The sequence below is a fragment of the Cebus imitator genome, unplaced genomic scaffold (assembly GCF_001604975.1).
Source record: "Cebus imitator isolate Cc_AM_T3 unplaced genomic scaffold, Cebus_imitator-1.0 Scaffold85, whole genome shotgun sequence".
In the NCBI taxonomy this organism is placed as follows: Eukaryota; Metazoa; Chordata; class Mammalia; order Primates; family Cebidae; genus Cebus; species Cebus imitator.
In genome coordinates this window covers 484398-491758 of record NW_016107400.1, presented here as the reverse complement: position 1 = coordinate 491758, position 7361 = coordinate 484398, and the positions used below count along the sequence as shown (strand labels likewise).

The 7361-nt window shown below is 44.8% G+C and overlaps 1 protein-coding gene across 3 annotated transcripts in view; it reads left to right on the top strand.

The window, feature by feature from the left end:
- Positions 1-3258: 3258 nt before the first annotated feature.
- SLFN5 (schlafen family member 5) overlaps positions 3259-7361 on the top strand; it is a 47187-nt gene continuing 43084 nt past the window's right edge. The window contains exon 1 of one of the 3 annotated variants that reach the window (XM_037740529.1): positions 3259-3809. The gene's annotated coding sequence lies outside the window, so the exon portion shown is untranslated. Of the gene's footprint in view, positions 3861-7361 lie in introns of all 3 variants that reach the window. The other 2 variants (XM_017534218.2, XM_017534217.2) reach the window with 2 other exon arrangements.

Here is a 7361-nt window from a genome sequence, read left to right as displayed (position 1 = left end):
GGGGTCCTTTGGGAATTAAGCTCCAAGTTGCTGTCTGTGAAGTACATTCTCATGATTACCAGTGTCCTTTATAGCAAAAAGAAATGTTTTCTAGTCCAAGCTCCAGCCTAGGATTACATGGTGCCTTTGTCTTGTCTTTTTAGTGTTCTTCAACCTAGAACAGTCTTTCAATTTGGGTTTGGGTTTGTTTAATGTTTTCTTTTCTTTTTCCTTTGAAACAGGGTCTTGCTATATTGCCCAGGCTGGTCTTGAACTCCTGGCCTTAAGCAATTCTCCTGCCTCAACCTCCCAAGCAGCTGGGACTACAGGTGTGCACCATTGAACCCTCTAATGTTTCCTTATAGTTACATTCTCATTGTGCTGTTTGGTTTTGTTTTATTGGGTCAGGAATACATAAGAAATAAAAACTGTTCTTTTTAGTGGCATGCAATTTAATTTTTCCTGTTGCTAATGATATTAACTTGGATCACTTGGTTAAGGTGATATATTCCAGGAATCTCTGGAAAATTAGTGTTTTTTCCTTTGTGGGGATATACTTTGAGACTCTGTCATTACCCTCAGTGTGCTAAAGATCTGATGGGATACAGAGAGAAAATAAAATTCTGAGTCATACTTTCATTTCCTATACTGGAAAAAGCAAATTAAACATTGGACTTGACAGAAATTAAGTTTGGACTTAACTGAGCTCCTTCAGGAAAAGCTGAGTTACTTAGAGATAGGAAAATCATCAGGACATTCTTGGATCTCAGTGTGGGTACTGGGAGTGTCAGAGAACCAAGATTTTCCCTCCCATTCTCTGTGTGGGATTCATATAAACACTGATAAAGGATATCTCATCCCTCCTGCAAGTAAACTTGTTCTGTCAAAATTTCCCCGTGTCAAATGCAAACATTGTTCATAAGAAACAGCATAAACATGTTTATGCAAACTTTATTTTTTAAACTTTTTACCAAGAAAAGTGAAAACAAGTGGAAAATATATTTTTCCCTGAAAAGTGAATATTATTATAAACAAGTGGCTTGGATTTGAAAGAAAGTCTGTGGAAACACACATAAGGCTCTACGCTAAGATGTCTCACTGCTACAATTCTCAGTTCCCTAGTACAAGTTTTTGTAAAAAAAAAAAAAAAAAACAAAAAAAACAAACTTGGCCAGCCACAATGCCATTGAGCGTTGAGCCCCGTAATCAATCTCCCTGTGACTCTCGTGGAGAATGCTGAAGCGGGTTTTCTGTAGTGAGGGATCTGCAGACCACAGCATGCAGCCTCCAGCCTCACTGTGCAGACTGGGGGCAGTGACAGAGGTCACTGACACAGGGCTGGCCTAGACAGTGATTTTCCTTATGCTACTATAGTGATTCTTTCTGTGAGCGACTGTGTGCCCCTAATAAGGTAACCTTTAACCTACCACCTCTCTTCTCCTATTTAGTTTGTTGAAGCAAAAACAATGTAAACATTACATTAACCGTGTGTGTGTGTGTGTGTGTGTGTGTGTGTGTGTGTGTGACAGACAAGACAGACAGAGAGGGAGAAAGAAGAGAGAGAATGGGCAGTTATGGCTCTTGGCATTTTTTACTGGACAAGGCAAACCTAAAGATTTTACTTTTAAACTTGAATTAATACTCAGAATAAGTCACATCTGCCTTCACTTTCCTCCCATTCCACACAAACAAACATGCAAACAGCTAGAAGAGCAATATTTTACCAAAGGCACTTGGCATTTTTCCTTTCTCATGACCTTGACCCTCTAGAAACTTAAGAACATGGCAGAGGAGGGCTGGAGCCAGAAATTCAGAAGTAGTGCTGGACCGATTATGACCTGGAAGCCAGTGGAGCTGAGGTTTCCTGCAGGAACTTTTGGTGAGGCGTGGATACTTTGGAGACCAATGGGTATGGATGGAAAGAAGAACAGAAAGAATCCAGCTCATGCAGCAGTGAAAAGGAATGATCTAAATACACGCACAAATCTTTAAAGCAAAATGTGTGGGAGCAAGTTCTACAGAACACATGCAATATGATACTTTTCTTTTTTCTTTTTTAAGAGACAGGGTCTCACTCTATTGCCAGTGCAGGTGTGCAGTGGCACAACCATAGCTCACAGCATCCTTCAACTCCTGGGCTTAAGCCATCTTCCCGCTTCAGTCTCCTTAGTAGCTGGGACTTTACAGGCATGTGCCACCACACCCAGCTAACTTTAAACAAATGCTTTGGCTGGGTGTGGTGGCTCACATCTGTAATCCCAGCTCTTTGGGAGGCTGAGGCGGGCGGATCACGAGGTCAGAAGTTTGAGACCATCTTGGCCAATATGGTGTAACCCATCTCTACTAAAAATACAAAAATCGCCAGGTGTGGTGGTGTGTACCTGTAGTCCCAGTTACTCGGGAGGCTGAGGCAGGAGAATCGCTTGAACCCAGGAGGCAGAAGTTGCAGCAAGTCAAGATCATGCCATTGCACTGCAGCCTGGGTGACAGAGCAAGACTTGGTCTCAAACCAAACAAACAAATTTTTTGTAGAGATAGGATCTTGCTATTTTGCCGAGGCTGGTCGCAAATTCTGGGCCTCAAGCCATCCTTTTTCTCAGCCTCCCAAAGTGCTGGAATTATAGATATGAGTGACCGTACCTGGCCAACATGATGCCATTTACATGCAGCTTAAATGCATATAAATGTATTGAAAGAGTATCATGTATTGATGAGGGACAAATACACATATAATAAAAGTATAAACAGTTGCATGGAAATTAGTAATTTCAAATTCATAAAACTGTACTGGTTATCAGGAGAGTAGGGGACAAGTGGAATGAGGGAATGAGATCAGCTGGGTACACAAATATTGCTAATGTTATTGCTTAAGCTGTCTGGTGAATACACGGGTGTTCAATTTACTATCATTTTGTACTTTCCACATACTTTACCTATTTGACAATACATTGAAAAATCAAAAAGTTACCCCATGACCCCAGACTCCACAGATGACCATAGATGGTGTTTCCCAGACACTTCCATCTGCCTTGATTTTCTGGTAACTGGCCACCATCCTTGTCTCCCTGCGCTGTGGAACCCCTACTCGGAGAGGGTAGGGGAAGGCGAAAACAGAGGCTTAATTTTCTGCCAGGTTTCGTCCCAGTGGCCACACCTACGCCTGGCAGCAAAAGAAAGGAGGCGGAAGCAACATTCTGGAATTACGGGGGCGGTGGGGGCGGGGGGAGCGGGGTACGGGAAGGTGAAAACAGAGGCTTAATTTTCTGCTTTCCCCTTCGTCCCAGTGCCCCCTCTACCAACACGTCTCACCATACCCCTTGCCCCTCTTCCAGCACAGGGCTGGAGCAGCTGACGGGGTAATTCCAGTAGGAATCGAAGGATTTGGAGGCGTCGGGGGAGAAACCTGCGGAGGGCTCTGCGAGCCTGAGGGTCCCAGGAAGACTCTGAGCGGGGCAGGGGGAGGTTCTGTAGGACCTGGGGGTGGACACCTAGGTCTCCTTCCCTTGGTGAAATCAGAACTGAATATCTGAAAAAAAAAAAAAAAATTGAAAACAGAGAAGCAACAAAGAAGCGCTTCTCCTCCTCAGTCCTCCCTAGTCCACCCAAAGTTGACCAAGCCTGTTGCCTTTGCAGGAGGGGCTTTGCGCTCCACACAACGATGAGATTGGGCTGTCCCTCTGTCTCCTGCGCGAAACCCCGCCCCGGGAGGTGTCATGGAGCTCAGCTGATATAAGCCCCGGACCTGCGGTGTCAAGTTCTCTGCTCTGGACTTGGGAGGCTCCGTTTCCTGCTCCTGGAGGGAGACGCGCTGCAGAGGAGAACCCCGGCGGGTAATGAGTCCCCCGCGCTTCTTTGCGCAGGTCTTCCCCAAACCTCCCCAGGTCTGCGCGGGTTCTCCTATGGGGCTGTGGCGACTGCAGCTCCCCAGGTCTGGACGCTGCCGGGAGAGCCCCTTTTCCGCTGGGGAGACTTAGTTTGTTGACTCAGGAGCACCTCTAACGACGCTAGCGGCGGAGGGCAGGGAGCTGGGGGGCTCGGAACGCGGGGCGAGCTGGGGAGGAGGGAGAGGCGCCGGCCAGCACAGCCTAAATCTTCTCAAACCAAGCCTGGCAACATTTCCCACGGTTCAGGAGCACGAAAGACTTGAGGGAAAACGACGAAATCGGGGACTTAGGCTCCCGAGGGTGAAGCTAAATGCGTTGTGGCCTGGGGATAAATAGGGCAAATGTCCAGTCTATTACAAGAGGCTGCGTCCCAGAGGCTTGCCTAGAAGCCCCTGTCTTGGAATGTCAGTCTTCAAACTGTAACAACAGGGGCAGGCTCCTAGGGTGGCCCACGAAGCCCTGTATCCCCCATGCAGCGGCTAACAGCCCCTGTGGGTTCTGTCCGTAGTGGCTGAGACTGTGGTGTGATTCGCTTTCCCTTTTGCCCGAGTCCCAGGAACCAGAGTCGTAGAAGCCCAGATTCAGGCTCACGAATCCGATGTGCTGTTGATGCCAAACACTGACACACAGGTGCTTGGAGACAGGGGAAAGTTTACTCCATTTGGCCAAAGCGAGAAGGCAAGAGGGCAGGATCTCTCAAATCCACCCTTACAAAAATAAGTAGCAGAGTTTTTATGAGATTAGGAAGTAAGGTAGGGAGAGTTTCAGGGAACCTGGGGGAAAGTCTGTGTCGCTTCATCTCAGATGACACCTTGAACCACCAGACTTGTGGGCGTCAGCAGCTGGTCACTATGGTCTTAGAGGCATTCGTTCCTTCTGCAAAATTTTTTCATGACTCTGAGGCTATATCCTCCTGCTTGACAAAGAAAGAGTTTATAATTACATTGCCAGAACAAGGAATATTGGGCAAAAACGGATATTTAACATATGCAAACCAGGAAAGTCCTCATCAGAATTTTCATGGTTTCATCACTAAAATGTTGGGGTGCTGAAATCTCAAGGGGCTCGGTTGCACCAGAAGGGCATCCTTTAGCACTAGTGCAGGCAGGAGGGGTTGCTTGTGGGAGAATGGGGGGAACTTTTCAATAGTTCCTCCCCATCCCCTACCAATAGGGGTTGGTGGGGCGGTGTTTCAGAGCCAAGCCTCAGGGAGAAGATGAGGGCAGTGCTAAAGTTTGTTTAGCCTTGCCCTGTGAGAACGGGGTGGAGACTGTGCCTGCCTTTCTGGGGAAAAAGAAACTGATTCTTAATCTGCCTGATGGGAGATGAGAGTTCCTGTGGCAGGATAAACAGAGAAGCAGTTCAGCGTAACAACATCCTGTATCAGAAGCGTTCATTTAAATATCACAAAAGGTTGGGCGCGGTGGCTTAAGCATGTAATTCCAGCACTTTGGGAGGCTGCGGTGGGCAGATCACTTGAGGCGGGCGGATCACTTGAGATCAGGAGTTCAAGACCAGCCTGGCCAACATGGTGAAACCCCATCTCTACAAAAAATACAAAAAATATCTGGGTGTGATGGCACATGACTGTAATTCCAGCTACTCAGAGCCTGAGGCAGGAGAATCACATGAATTTCCCCCCGCCCCACCCCCTACATCCAAAATAAAAGTCACAAGACTTAAACTCTTTTGTTTGAGAAAATGAGCAGTTTTATTATTTCCATGTAAGAGGAAGAAGAGGAAAATACTGTAATCCACTCCTGGTCAGATTATGAAAATTCACAGATGTTTACAGCAGTCCCCCTTTAACCGGGATATGTTGCAACACCCTAAGTAGATTAAGTAGATGTCTGAAACCAGATGCCCGAAACCATGGGTAGTACCAAACCCTATAGCTACTATGTTTTTTTCAATACGTTCACTGTTTCACTTAAATAAAGGCTTTTCTTTGGCATATCTGAACTGCCAGCATCACTACTCTGGAGATTTGGGGCCATTAAATGAAATAAGGGAAGCAGTATTAGAGTCAATGTGATAAGTAAGAAGGCTGCTAAGTGACTAAGGGCTAGAAGCATAAACGGGGTGAGTACACCAGACAAAGGGATAATTCATGTCCCACATGGAAGCACGTCCCAGGTGGGAGCACATCCCAGGTGTGAGGACTCATGTCTCAGGTGGAAGGGAGTGGACAGCATGAGATTTCATCAGGCTACTCAGAGTGAAATTTGAAAGTTATGAATTGTTTATTTCTGGAATTTCTCATTTAATATTTTTGGACCAGAGTTGACTGTGGTAACTGAAAGCATGGAACGCCAAACAAAGGATAAGGGAGGACTACTTTATACTATCAGAAAATAGAAATAATTTCCAATATTATTGTCATGGCAAAGGAATCATACAATATACACTCCTTTATGTCTGGCTTCTGTCACTCAGCGTCATTGTGTTCAGATTCATCTACGTCGTTGTGGGTACCAATAGTTCTTTCCTTTTTATTATTGTTGAGTAGTCTTCCATTATATGGATAATCAATACTGGCTTCTTCATTCATCTGCTGATGGGCATTTGGATTGTTTCCAGCTTATGGCTTTTACAAATAAAAGTGTTATGAACATTCATGTACAAATCTTTGTATGGACATATGCTTTTTTTTCTTCTTGGGTAAATACTTTGGTGTGGAATGGCTGGGTCATATGGTAAGCGTATGCAGAACCTCTTAAGAAACTGCCAAATTCTTTTCCAAAATGGTTGTATCCCTTTATGTCGCTGCCATGAGTGTGTGAGTGTGCCCATTCCTTTACATCTTCACCAACAACTGGTATAGGTCATTTTAGCCATTCTAATAGATGTGTAGTGGTCTCTCTCTGAGGTTTTAATAGGCATTTCCCCAATGACTAATGATGTTGAGCATAATTCAATATGTTTACTTGCTATCTATATATCTTCTTTGGCAAATTGTCGGTTCAAATATTTTATTCATTTTTAAATTGGTTGGTTTGTATTTTATCATTACTTTTTGAGTGTTCTATGTATAATCTACATACAAGTTCTTTATCAGTTATGTAATTTGCAAACACTTTCTTCCAGTCAGGGGCTTATATTTTCTTTTTTTTTTCTTCAACTTTTATTTTAAGTTCAGCGGTACTTGGGCCAGACATGCAGATTTGATACCTAGGTAAACGTGTTGCCATGGTGATTTGCTGCATAGATCATCCCACCACCTACGTATTAAGCCCAGCGTCCATTAGCACCATCCTGATGCTCTTGCTCCTCCTATTGCCCCGTCGTCTAACAAGCTGGGGCTTATATTTTCATTCTCTTAACTGTGTCTTTCAAAAAGGAGAAGTTCTTAAAGTCTAATATATCTTTTATTTTTTTTTATTTTATTATTTTTTTTGAGACGGAGTTTCGCTCTTGTTACCCAGGCTGGAGTGCAATGGCGCGATCTCGGCTCACCGCAACCTCCGCCTCCTGGGTTCAGGCAATTCTCCTGCCTCA